The 14,759-nt window shown below is 31.1% G+C and overlaps 1 protein-coding gene across 3 annotated transcripts in view; it reads right to left on the bottom strand.

The window, feature by feature from the left end:
- LOC136977856 (uncharacterized) overlaps positions 1–14,759 on the bottom strand; it is a 76,542-nt gene that overhangs the window by 15,016 nt on the left and 46,767 nt on the right. The gene's annotated exons all lie outside the window — the stretch shown is intronic.

The following is a 14,759-nucleotide window of genomic DNA, read 5'->3' as shown; positions in this document are numbered from 1 at the left end:
TCGCAGAGGAAACATTAAAAATATATTATCCTCTCTTCCGCCAAGTAAAAAGAAAGTTTCCACGGACGACGATATCCCAAGAATGCCAACTATCCGTAAAATTCAAAGGCCGCCATCACGTGATATCCGTTTTGGTTTCACAAAAATAAGCAACGACATTTACAGAAGGGAAAAGGTCGAAAAGATTTTCGCTAGTTCGTTTCTAATTCATCATCCCACGTGGCAAGTTTGGTCGCGGTACCTTAACGAACCCTGCCACGTGGGAGTCACGTGTGGCGCCATCGAGTCGAACCAGTTCGATGTTATTCGGTGTTGTGGCATCAATACCCAGTTGATATTAACGACTAATTACGACCGTAAATTATATCAGATTTATACATTCTTTTAAAATGAGTTTTGGGCGAAACCAAATAAATAAAAGGGTGATATAAAGGGAACGAGAACGTATCCCCATTAATTTAAGGCGCTGTATAACCTATACGTTAGGTTAGACAAACTCGATTCCTCCGGAAAAGCCTGGAGGACCAGCTGCATGCGTCTCTTCTACTGACATCTGGCTCGTTCCAAATTAGATGGTACTCATTACCTTGTGACCGACATACAACAGGCTCAGCTGGAGGTACCGACTAACCGTGAGATTGTAAGCTGTTCCTTTATATTTAAGGCAGCGGGAAGAGGCCCCCATACATAAAAAAAAAAAAAAAAAAACGCAGATGAATATAAAAAGAAAACATTTTGTTACAACACGCGAATTTATTATCATAAGTGGTCATAAGATGATATTTTTAAGAGTGATCAAATAGTCTTTGAATTAATGCTACCACCGATTTATCCACGTATTACAAAAGGAAAAAATATAATTTTTGCTCTTTTGCCATAAGGAATAATTAGCAATGCAGATCATCTTCAATGTCACTAGTTTTGCTAGCGATATTCGAGATGATCTGCATTGCTAATTATTCCTTATAATGATGATGTCTCTCTTTCTTATACTAAATTACATCATACAAAAAACGTTTTACTAGAAAGTATCCTTCATAAAATATATGTTGAAAAGCAAATATTTAAATAATTTATTAATTTTAGTAAGATTGTATCGTATTACCTTAAACTAGATATAAAAATACAGATCATACCAGACTTGTTAAACTTTTTTTTTTTAAATACGAATTTGTGTGAATATAACCTTCGATATAACAAGTCCTAGTAGACGAGTTATACTCCTCAACATACAAAAGACTAGAAGCACGTATCTTAATAGACTTATATTTACTTAATAACAAATTTAAGCTATATATAGGCCTATTATATTAATAATTCATTGAAAATGTCTCTTTTCTTTCTATACTTGTGCCATTTCGGTAGTGTACTGTACCAGATCTTTTTAAATATATAAATTAATAATTTTATTGCATGTATAAAAATGTATAAATATACATTGGAATCTTTACAATGAGGGACTGTTAAAGGTCTATTATTTGATTTGTTCGTGTTATTTTTGAAGCTCAGAAACATAAATTCGCACGACTTATTTAGATACGTTAATGCTTACATTAAAATTATTTAATTCGTGAAAATTTCACCCATTTAAGAACATCAGTACTCAAGAAATTATCATTTGAGACCCTTCGGTGTAGATATTATAAGCTGTGAGAGCTTCAACAGCCCACATTATAGTAAAACCTGTCCAAAAGGAAAACTTGCCTAAACGGGAAAAATTCTTCAAAACGGAGCAATTTTTTATATTAAAAGAAAAAAAACCTCTTCAAAACGGACACCTGCAAACCGGAAAAAATACTCGTTACCTTGCAATACCGGTTTACACAGGTTTTACTGTATATTATACTAAACAAATATATAAACACACGGGCCTTTAGTTAATCCTGCAGAATATTTAATAAATTCATTTAAATCAAAAACAACGAGAAGATTGAGAAATAACGTGAAAATTTCGGAAATTTACGTGCAGTCCGTAATTCGATTACATACGATCATTCTGTCTTTAAGGTGTATTTAAAAGCATATTTCCTATTTTAAATTTTATTTCTATCTCTCATTATAACTGCTCAGTTCGAGTAAATTATATCGTTGAAATATATAATTTATTAATTTAATTCGCTGATTCATAAACGTAACAAAACAAAGACACACACGGGATAAGCTCTCCTTTTCGACGATCTCGTAATAAAATAGTAAAAGCGTAAACGTTTAAATACAATCTTAAATAGTTTTCTTTACAGTAAAACCTGTATAAACCGGAATCGCACGGTACCGAATATCTTTTCCGATTTGGCAGGTTTTTTTCCTTTTTTAATGCACAAAATCCGAAGAAATTATCTATTTACGCAGATTTTCATTTATTCGGGTTCCGCGTTGGACAGGTTTTACTGTGTTTAACTGCCTCCCGTGTTCGACATTAGTGATGATAAAGATGGACCTTAATAATGTCCAGTAAATGAGACGCATCGTTGTTATCTTTAGAAGAATAATGCTAATTCTTAAATTATTTAAATGGGCAAATTGTAATTAATTAGCCTTTTATAAGGAACCAAACCGGACATAAAATAAAATGGATTTTCGCTAAAGTTATCTGTTATTGAGGGCATCAAAATCGCACTTCTATAATTTGAATGCAACTTCATTTCTGCTATTAAGAAGCTTTAATATATAAAGTTGATTCTTTTTTAGCTTTATAATAACGTATCAAAAGTTGATAATGATATATAAAATCAAAATAACTTTATACGTACCGTAAATTTTTTTTAATCTAAGTGTATACAGAATCAAAGATTTTTCCGAGAAAGTGAAAGAAGACAAAGATTTAGATTCCATTTTTACAGTTTATTTTCAATTAGAGTAAAACTTTACATCTTTCTTATATTTTTTTACGAATAAATAATGATATTTTTAAGGAATAAAAACAAAAACAAAAGAAATTAATTTCGATATTAAGCTTTACAAACTGCGTGTGCAATAAATAAGTCGATGAATAACTGAACTTCGCTTGTAAAAGGCGTAATGATAATTTATACGGAGTAGAAAAAAAAAAAAAAAAAAAAAAACGGGCCAAGATACCAATTTATAAAAGTTCCATTTCGTGTTGAAACATAAATTTCTTGTTCTTTATTACGAGGAGGCATCTTAAAGATAACTTAAAAATTAAATATAAAGCATATAAAAATTGTTATTACCGTGGCAAATTCGAGAATTCTTTATTCATTACACTGGAAAGTATTTTATGTAAAGCAGAAATGATATTAATTAATTTATAGAATTTATGTATTATAAATTCTGCAATTTATAACAAATGTTTTTCGACCCTTCTTAATTGAAAAATTCATTTTTTCGACACAAAAATGGGTTACTAAAAAAAAACCAATAAAAATATGGGCGCTCGCTATTCACTAATTCAAACATTAATAAATATTAAATTATTTTAACAATAATAATAATAATAATAATAATCTAACAACAAGTTTTAATTATTTCTAGAACGGATTTTAATTTTTAAACGAAAACAATTCGTAGCCAAATTTTATTAGTTTTTATTTGAAAAAAATTCTATTCCTGTTATAATCGAAGAGAAAAATAACGGTATAAAACTTATTTATAACGTATCATTTCCATATTCTTTATTTTCTAATCGAGAAATGCGCATATTTTCCGTTATGTATGGCCAACACAATACTTTCTAGATACGATCGTCTTATCTAGCTCATTCATCAATATGTGACATCCGACATCATTCCGTATTTGTCTATTCTTCAATTTAAAAATAAATAGAAAGATACAGTATGTGGTCAAAGATATATCTATTTTACTTTCATTATATGACAATAAAAAAAATAAAAATTTCTTTTAATCGAATTTACAGCATGTTGCGATCGACCGAAGAGATAAACTGAAAGCCGAAAAAGTCGAATTTACGTATGTTAAATTATTTCCGTTCGCTTATTATTTAGTACAATGTTGCATAACTAAACAACTTTTAAAATTAGGTAGCAAGATAACTCTAGCGTAGATCCCCTATACAGAGATACGTACAGTACATATCTACATAAAGAACCATAATTCTAGCGTAGATCTCTTATATACAGATACATACAGTACTGTAAAGTATCTATACATACCTATATAAAGACACAAACAGTACATAAAGAACCTATGTAAAGATACATAATTCTAGCGTAGATCCCCTGTATAAATTATATAGACACACTACAGATTAACTGCTCGGAGTACTGGATTTAAATGTTAAAAATATCACGAGTAAGATGGAACCTCGTTCGATTGTTTTTAGAAGAGAATACCTCACATTCTTCAAAGAAAATAAAATTTTACTGCAGTTTACAGTAATGATAATATGCCAAAAATCACTCAGATCTAAGGCATAAATTCGAAAGTATAGCGAGAAGCAATATATTTTTTGCTAAAATATTTCAACATTTTCTTTTTCTTTCTTAAATGTCAACGTTCATCAATTTCGGAATTTCCCCTTTCTAGCTAGAACATAAAAATTTCCCTACAAGTAAAGCGGCTTCAAGAAGAAAAGAAAAGAAAAAAAAAAAAAAAAAAAGAAAATCCTAAAATTTTCCCCACGCCATGGAAAATTTGCCCGTATGGCATTATTGGCAAAAGCTTCCAAATTTACGTAATGCAGCCTGGTTTTTTTTTGTTTATTTCTTTTAAAATATCCAAATATAGGTCCTAGCCAATTGTGTGATTACTCCATTACGTTATTCCTTTTCGAAATACGATTACTAAACTGATAACGAATAGTTTCGGTTTATGAAACGTAAAGTAAACCGAAATTTAACTCTTATAAACCTAAAAAAAAAAATGGTTATATATTAAACTTGTAAGAGGAAATAATCCGAATTAATATTCTTATATCAATTAAAACCACCCGAATACATTTAAAAAAAACGTTCAAAAATATGAAATAACGCATTGATTTTACTTAGACCATAAAAAAAATGGCCGCGCGTAACTAAATAGGATTTGATATAGAGAAGAATGAGAGGGGGAAGGAAAAAATGACCTCCATTTTGAAGAAAGCGAAGAGGAATTTTTTTTTTTTTTTTTTTCAAAGATCCGACATTCATTATTATTCATGAGCCGGACAATATTTACGATTTTAAGATTTTAAAGTAAGGCTTTTTATAAGGGGGGACGGAAAAGGAGGACGAATTTTTAGCCCCCTATTCTTACGTCAATTTAAACTCGAGGGGCGCCTAAGGATAAAAATTCTCACAAACCTTACGACACACGTCCTTGAACTTGAGAATAAGTAAGAAAATTAATATAAAACCGGTAACATAATGTAAACAGAAATGACTTTAAAGATGAGGAAGTAGAAGTTAAATAAATGGAAACCGACGAAGAGAAAAATAAATAAAATAAACGAAATAATAATAATAATAATAATAATAATAATAATAATAATAAAACGGCCGTATCGAGATAATTTTAAGAAGCAAAAATAATTAAATTAAATATATATATATATATATATATATTATAAATGAAGTGCAACTAATACTCTACGCAAAATGGCAGATTACTTTTACATTAGATAAATATTTTTTCTAGTTATTAACTCTACTTATGAATAAATTAAAAACCTGTTTATTCACAATATTAATAGCAACTTATAAAAATTACCGTGTCCTACTTTTTGACTTTTATATATATATATACATATTTAAATTACGTAAGAGTAATATTAAACAGAGAAATATAGGCGATGACATGATGTTAAAGACTGGAGAATTGCGAGTAAATTTTAGCGAAAACGTTATTAAAATTGAAGATTAAGAAGTGAATTCGTTACAATTTAAATGAATGGTTAAAGAGGATTTGATGTGCGAGAAGGAAAAATGAAAACGGTCGACACTTCGTCACGTCACGAAGTCTTCACCTTTTTTTCTCCCCCTTCTTCTTAATGTAAAACTGTTACAAATTTGTGAACATTATTTTAAATGTTAGTGAAAACGACTGAAAAATCACCTCGTAGTTTAAGTGAATATCTCAGAATAATCGACGAGGAAGATTTAAAAGAAAAGAGATATAAACTATCGTCACGTCACGAAATTTTCTAAGCGACGTAACACTATAATAAACACACCTGCATTAAGAAAAGAAGATAAATTAGTGAAAAATCGTTACGTATTTTTTAAATCTAGTTGCTATAGGAACAGAAATGAGCTTCCGTCACGTCACGAACTTGATTTTTAATTTTATAAAACTGTTAATATCGAAATAAAGGTTAAAATAAGTAATTTTTCGGTGCAGTTCCTTACACAGAGGAAAAAAAATTTTTTTCTTTCGGACCAAAAAATAAATAAATCACGTTTCCAAGTGAAAGAAAAAAAAAATTGTTCTTACTTTACTTAAAGATAAAAAAAATCTTTACATAAAAGGAACCTGTATCTTTAAATGCTTTTGGGCAATCCCAGAGACTTTTACAGGATAAATTCGATAGGGGAATTAAAAAAGATGAACATTAAAATCAGGTTTATATTAGTCTCGTGTGTTAAAAGAAAGAAGAAGAAGAAGAAGAAAAACAATGAAGCAACTGATAATTCTTTATAAACATTACTCGAATGTCCCCAAAGAATGTATACAGATTTTGATTATTAACTTCTATGTTTATTTACTTAATTTCAATTTAACAATTTTATAGGACAAACGATAGATTATACGTTTCTGAGACCAGCTTTTATGTGAAAAGGAAAAGATATTACGGTAAAACCTGTCCAAAACGGGAAATATATTCGGTACCGTATCCTTACGGTTTACGCGGGTTTTATTGTATATAATTTATTTATTTTTTGGGGGGGTGTTCGATTTGTATTATTCTTAAATATTTTTTTTTTTTTGAAACATTTTATTAAAAAATTTAAGTCCCGAAAAGCCAAGAAATTAATTGTCAAACGGGATAAGCCAATTTCTAACTTTTGCTTTTTGTTCTTGAAATTTCATCTCGCTATGACCGATGGTTTCGTTCGGCACAGCTATTATAGACAAAGGAAAAAATATGTTTTTTGATCTATAGAAAGGGAACTTTTTCTTTAAAAAAAAGGATCGCATGTAGAAGACCTTTCCTTTAATGGGAATCGGAGATCGAGAATGTTAAATATGTCACATCGATTTCTTCCTACTGTCGTGTATTTTATGTTTCTTTTTCTATTAAATAATAATTTAATTATACAGTATATATATATAATCTAATTTTCTAATATTACGTTACTTTCTAATATTATAAATAAAGCGTGGAAGCAGCGAGTAAACTTTTTAATTAGAAATCGTTCAGTATGAAAACGTAATTGCGAAACTTCTTTTAAATTTTATATTTTATTCGTTTAATTTTAAAATAACGTAAACAAGAAACGAAATAAAAGCGTTACTTTGATGTTTTTAATGAATATAATTTACTTTCCAAACTAACAAAACGTATCAAAAGTTCTAAATTAGTGACGAGGACGTTGATCAATATGGCCGAAGCATCTCTCCCAGTTAAACTTGTTGCTGATCAAAATGAATTTTTCTCTGTCATTAATTCTTTCGGCGAATTAAACAGAAGTTTTCTAATCTTTTTTTTTTTTCTTTATTCTCGGTAAACGTTTTGACTTATCCGAAGAGAGTTCGCGACCCACCGTTTGAGAAACAAAGCTTTAAATAACGGTTTTTCTCTTCTCTCCCCGTCGTTCGAAGACGTTCGATTGTCGTATAAAAGGCAGATTTATCGGCACGAAGGATACGATAACATCGCATTAATTATAACGATAACACGACTATATTATGTTTGACAGAAGTGTTAATGGAAATCAGTTTCTGCGAATCGAGTGCGGTTCACCGAATATATATCATAAGCCATTTACATCCTAAAGCTACATTAACCAATGACTTTAATCAATTCTTTAATTTTTGACTAAGATTACGGTTTAATTTCAATAACTGTGCTTATAAATGCTTGTAAAACACACAGTTTCGAGCTAGAATATGCATTTAAACGCCGGTGGATGGCCCGTTTCTGGAGAGGTTCCTCAGAAGTGACGTCATTACCGAGCCAATAAAAAAAATGGCCGAATTGTAGTAAAAATTTAAAAAATTTATCAACAAAACGTTTACGTAACAAGTGCTAACGAGTTAAATGTGTTATCTACAATGCATCACGGATGCTTATCAGATTTCGTCATGCAAGAATCGAGATCGTTTACCTTCATAGAATTTCAAATTATCATCATTATTCGGACGTGCCTTAGTTTACGCTTCTTAATATATAATTCTATATAAATATATACAGTTTGTATTAAGTAACTCATCTGATAATGACGATTCGAAACGACTTAGCGTAACAGTTATGGATTTTTCTGTGTCAGTAGCAACTCTTCTATAGTTTTTACACCGCCCGATTCAATACAAATGGATGGATATTAATGAAAAATTGATATCGGATCGTTTTAACGAGACGGAAGAAAACAAATTAACGAGGAAACGATACCTCATATAGATATAACGCGAGTATAAATAGAATTACTAATCAATTAATTTGATCTCCATCTATATAGATGGAGTACCAACAAGTGTTCCGATGCCATTTTTGACATCTGTCTAATGCTTTTGCAGTCGACAGATTTTTCTTTCTTTTATATTTAAGAAACCAGAAATGGACGATTGTTCGAGTAATTGAATGCTTGAAATGTCGTTCGATTCTATATTATATTTATGTAATTCCTGAGATAATAGATTAAAGAGGGGGGGAGAATTTAATGACAGCTTACTGGTCTATATCTCCAAATGTGTTAACGCTCTAGGCGAATGGTACATTTTCTTTTCTTTCGAGGGGGAGTAAACGAATAGATCATAAATCCATTTAGAGAATATATACACCCGTTACAACGATAATTATTACAAAATTACCGCTGAAAAAAGTTCGTTTAAAGTTTTATTTTCCAACAAATAGAAATATCCCTTCGACTATAACAAAGAAAGAAAAATAAACATTTATCAGAAGGAAGAAAGTGTACAGAGACCACAAAACCCGTAAGGCAAACCGGGCTCACACGTTAGTTGTCATTCTAGCACTAACTGTAAGCCAAAACTGTGACGTCGAAAGCGCGATAACCGCTTTTTTCCCACCCTCTTTCCATCCCACTTTTTTTTTTCCGTTTGGGATAAAAATTTAACTGATAATTCTCGAAATAATGACGAGCAGAACTCAATTAAATTTTCACAGGATGAAATTCTTTCGCAAATTATTCCAGAAAAGTAAAGAAATGATAACGTTTTCTTCCATTTCTTACGTAGATACAATCGTAGTTTTCTTACAACTCTAATCTATAAGGCGCGCGCACACACACACACACACACACACACACATGGATGACGTAAAGAGGGGGGAAAAAATTTATCAAACTGGAGTAAGATGGTAATTATTTAAAATAGACCAAATGCGAGAGTGAGATGGAAGACACACACACACAAAAACACTTTTGTGGCATCGAAAAAAAGGGAGTAAAGTAACGATATCGACCGAAATGAGGTTGCAGAAAATGAGGAATATCACAAATGAAGAAATGTAGTTAGAGAAGACGAAGAAGATATCCATTTTGATACAAAACCGTACCGAAAAAATTAGCATTTTGATGGAAAGAAACACGTTTTCCATCCCTTAACATGGACAACACACTACTGAATTTTTATAAAGTATATATACATATATATATATATATATATATATTTAAAAAAAGTCAAATTTATATAAGGCTCATTAAAAGGATAAAGTTTTAAAGCGATTAGTAAACAACGACGTCAGGTAAATACAGTAATTGTTAAGTAAGCCAGAAAAGATACTCTAGGGAAGTATTAAATAAACAGAAATCGTACCCGAATTTCGAATTTACGTAACTATAAATAACTTTATCATTCTGTCGGGAATTTTTAAGTTTTCCAACACGGAAAGAGGGAAAAATAAACACACTTACACGCTATTATATACGAATGCAGATTGTCTGCCGTTAGGAAATTTCATGTACAGACTAATTAATTGATCTTGACGTCAGCAACATTAGTCAAGCAATTCACGAGAGCAGTTAACCGGATCGGATAATCAGCTGGACGAAACTATCCCGAATAAAGATGCCGATTTTTTATTTATTTATTTAAAAAAGACCACTAAATTTTTACCGGGTTTTTTCACGGGGATTCTTCTATTTAACTTTATCAACCTTTACCATTCGTTAAAGATGAAAATTCGTTACCCGAAATGTATTATTTGTAAACTTGTTAAATGCTGTTTTATCGAATTACTCGATGGTGCTTGGTATATTAAGGTGAACGTTAACAGAATTGTGCTCTAATTAACGTATTGGAAATTAGCAGAGCTTCGTTATGGAGTAAATTACATTCGAAGAAGCAGAAAGGATAATCGAAAGCGTTTAAGAGATGTTATCACGGATTAAGAGAGATGCTACAGATATGCTTTACTTCCATCATTAAAATAACGCCGAGTGAATTATATATTCTTTTTTCAAACAATGAGAATTTAAAAAAAAAGAAAAGAAAACGACAGGAAGTGTAATTACAATATCGTTATAAAATTGGAAGTTTCTCGGCAACTTGTCGACAGAGTTTCTCTTATTCTGCGGCGACAAAGAGCGTACATACATCCTAAATTCTTGAGATAAATGGCTGCGAGTCATTAACCCAACTCAGACAAGCAGTTGGGGTGAAGTGAGTTACAGAAGAACATGAATATTTAACAATTTCTTCTGTATTTCGACGTTAACATGACACCGTTCGGCCGAACCTATTAAAGGTTCAAAGAAATTCTCGTTTCGACTATTTGTAAAACGAAAAAAAATAAAACCTTTCATTCGGAATATTTTTACCTTAAAAAAAGGATAAATAAATATATTTAAAAAAAGAAGGAAGAAATCGACTCTCCACTTGTTTAATTGTAATTGATATTCATGCCAAGTGAAGGAATTCCTATTCTAGAAAAAGAGAAAGATCAGGAATATCTTTAGAAAAACGATAAATCAGAATACAAAATAATTAAATTAAATGAGAAAAAAAAATAATGATTATGATAAATTTTAACACCGTGTAACAGAATATACATATAATAATTTTTTAGAGCGCCATTTTAATTTATTTTTCTTAAAAAAAAAAAACGGTTACACTATTCATTATACTATACTAAATTTCAAAATTACGATTTTACAGTAAAAGACAGACTAGAAGCAATACTTCCAAGTGATGTTTTTTTTAGATAGTGAAACGATTTGTGTCAATCTCCGGTGTACTTACGGGGGTGAAATAGGTGTTGGATCCCCACGAGGCTTCGGGAATATTTAAAAAAAAGAAAAAAAAAGTCTTAAACAACAAATCTTAAATTACATTTTATTAATGAATAATTCGATATATTATAAATAAACGGTAGTTAATGTTAGCTTAACTTTTCTTCATTCTGACTGTACTTTTTTAGATTATCCTCCCTAGAGGAAAATCTTACGTCACTGGTGTCAAATAATAATAATAATAATAAATAAATAAATAAAGCTACTAACTGTATAAAAAAAATTAACTAATGGTTAATTTTTACTATCAGCAAATTTCTATTGTTTCGAAATTACACCAGGAAAAAAAAAGTTAAAAATAAAAATAAAAAAAATCCGAATAATTTACACAACCTCGGGCAAATCTATGTATCCATTGTATCTCTTAAACCTTCCTGTCAAATCTGACTTCCTATCTCTTTAGGAACCAGGAAAATGGCAATTTCTAAACTACACACAAAAAAAAGGCAAAATCGGAACAATAAAACAAAATAATTTTGCACACCTTTACTGATAGGATTGGTTTGTTTTTAAGGCTTCCAGGCTTCGGATACTTTGCAAAAAAGTCAAAAAAAATCTGTGTTTTGATTAAAAAAACAGTAAAAAAATAATCTTAAAAGTTTTAACTTAAAAAACTCAATTTTTATCAAAAACCGAGATAAACTAGTCAAATCAATTCTACTCGTTAAAAAAAATTAATAGAATCTTAATCAAAATCAACATTTTAAAGAAAAGAAGAGGAGAAAAAAATGGGGAAAAAATGAGGAAACATCAATGGATTTTAATTTCTTCTCCAGTCAAAACTTACTTTACATTAACTGCTTGACAAGATTGAGAAAATAATGTCGATAATTGAAAATAACCATAGTGACTGACAAAAATGTATTAAACTGGAAGAGTACATAAAAATCGAATTGCCACTTTCCATCGTTAGATTCTTAATATTTAGAGTATAAAATTGACAAAAATACATACGTTTAAACGGAGAAAAATATTAAGATATGATAATTCTACGTTTAAAACGGGTTATATTTTAAGCGCGTGAGGATTTATGTTACCATAAATAACCGCCGGTAAACATCTCTATTTATTACGATTGTGCGTTTTTAGAAGCGGTAATTTTTGCTTATTAGTAAAGGACACGTTTATTTTTATTAACCGAACATGTTCGAAACATTAAGAGAATCGGTTAAGTAGCTAATTTTTACGAATGATCGAAACATGATAGGCGGTGTGAGGCATGTAAATAATTCACAGGAATCGTTCGGGAGCATTGTCCATAATTCATCATTTCTTGCTAGAGTTTATTAAGAATCGTCCACAAAACTTATTTATGTACAGTACGATTAGTTGTAATCAAGAATAAATACGACTTCGCCGGAATTTACATGCGATGTAACGCAATCACGCTCTCGACACGGCCTAACGACTGGGATCGATGCACTTTCCACGTCACGTGTCTACACGATTTTGGTTTTACAAATGGTTTTTTATCGCTCGGTTAATAATTTCGCATAAATTTCTACCCATTTTACAATTCCTTATTCCTTAAATACTGTTACTAAAATATGAAATTCTTTTTTTCCTCTGTGTGTGTGTGTGTGTGTGTATGTGGGGTACTTTCTTTTTTTCTATTGCGCCATCAACCACTGGTTTCGATGGGACTTACTACTGGAAACTACACGCGAAGGGGGTCGAAAAAACGAGTAAAACAAGTAACCCATGTGTCTATACAACGAAAGTCGATCTCGTAATAAATATCGCTTCTCTCTTCTACATCCCCCCTTATAACGTTCGAGCCGTTTGGACTATTCCGGTTCCTTCCTCTTTTTTTTTTTTTTTTTTTTTTTTTTTTTTAATATTTCCAGGAACTGTTTGGGTTACAAATCATACAAAAATCTCCAACAATTAGCAGCTTGTCTTTAGAACCAATATGTTGTTTTAAAAGAGTAGACAATAAACGGGGACGGTGTCTAATTAAATATTCGATATGAAAGTTGCAAATTTATTATCGAATCCTCCGGAACAAACGAAGAATATATTCTTGGACGATAACAATTATCTTTAATTAACACAGTTTCTTTAAAATCGCAATTCGATTAAATGGCGAAAGGAAGCTTTGCAGAGATTAAAAGTGCGTTAACGTTTTCGCATTGGACGATATTTTTATTCTCTTCCCATTTTATTCGTCGAGATAATTATGTTAAGGAAACAGGAAGCGAATTTCCAAGTTACAACTAGAAATTTGCTTACTTACTTAGCACTTCTTTATATCCTACCAGCAAGATTTATACCTTACACGTTACTAGAAAAACACGTAATTAACCACTCCCCCGTACGCTAATAGCAAAATACATCTTATTAAACACCCCAATAACGGTTATTTACATTTTACTAACTACTCCACACTCCAATAGCAAAGTTTACACCTTACCAAACATTCTCCACGTCTACTTTACTAACGAAATTCGCATCTTAATAAACACCCCTCTGTACTCTAGTAACGTTCCTTTATATCCTATAAGCGAAATTTACATCCTGTAAGAGTAATTTCTCGTTCCACCCGACAAAAATTTAATTACGAATGAGGCTAAATACGCAAATATACTTTTGTCACCTTTCGAGAAAGTGATTCGAGACACACAACAGCAGAAACGTAAAGAAAGAAAGGGGAAAAAAGAGTAAAGAATGTGTCAACCCGCGATACGCTGACAGCAAAACATTCTCGTATTTCGGCAATCGCGAAGTGTATAAAAAATTCGACAGGAAATCGGTGAGGAACCGTAAACAAATGCGGTACGGTCGAGACGAACTTCGAACCGGTCTTTCGCTTAAGTGGACCGATTGAAAGTGACAAAACTATCAATAAAACTAATCGCCCTGCCTAAATAAGTCTTTAGAACTTAATTAAGACCTCTTTGTCTCAAATAACGCCATTATAGTCAACCGGGGAAAGAGAGGATATTGATTTAAAAGCTCATTCATTTTTTTTTTTTTTTACTTTCTCCAGGAATATATTTTGTAACATAATCGCGTGTAAAGTGAGCAATTCGACAAAAGAAACTTTTTAAGTTTTGAATCATTTGTAATTATTAAACAGGTTCGATCAAAAAAGTACATTTCGTGTAAATCGAGCGTTTCACGAACCTTTTGAGTGTGTAGCGGAGTATCAGGAAAGGAGTCTCCCCCTTCGATCGATTGTATTTTATCTAAAGAATCGCATTCGGAAAATTCGAATAAAAATATTATATTTTAAAAACGTATAAATTCCGACGTGATAAATAATTTAGTAAATAAATAAATCATCTTAAAAACTTCTCGCGCCTTACACGAGCCCCTTTTTGGAGGATGTGACGTGGAAGTTTTCGATTTAGGAAGCGAATTCGTCCTCTGACGACCCGCGTGTCGAGGGGG

Source organism: Centruroides vittatus, unplaced genomic scaffold (genome assembly GCF_030686945.1).
Source record: "Centruroides vittatus isolate TY-2023 unplaced genomic scaffold, ASM3068694v2 contig_480, whole genome shotgun sequence".
NCBI lineage: Eukaryota > Metazoa > Arthropoda > Arachnida > Scorpiones > Buthidae > Centruroides > Centruroides vittatus.
Note: the sequence above shows the minus strand (reverse complement) of the source record. Positions and strands in the feature narration are given on the sequence as shown.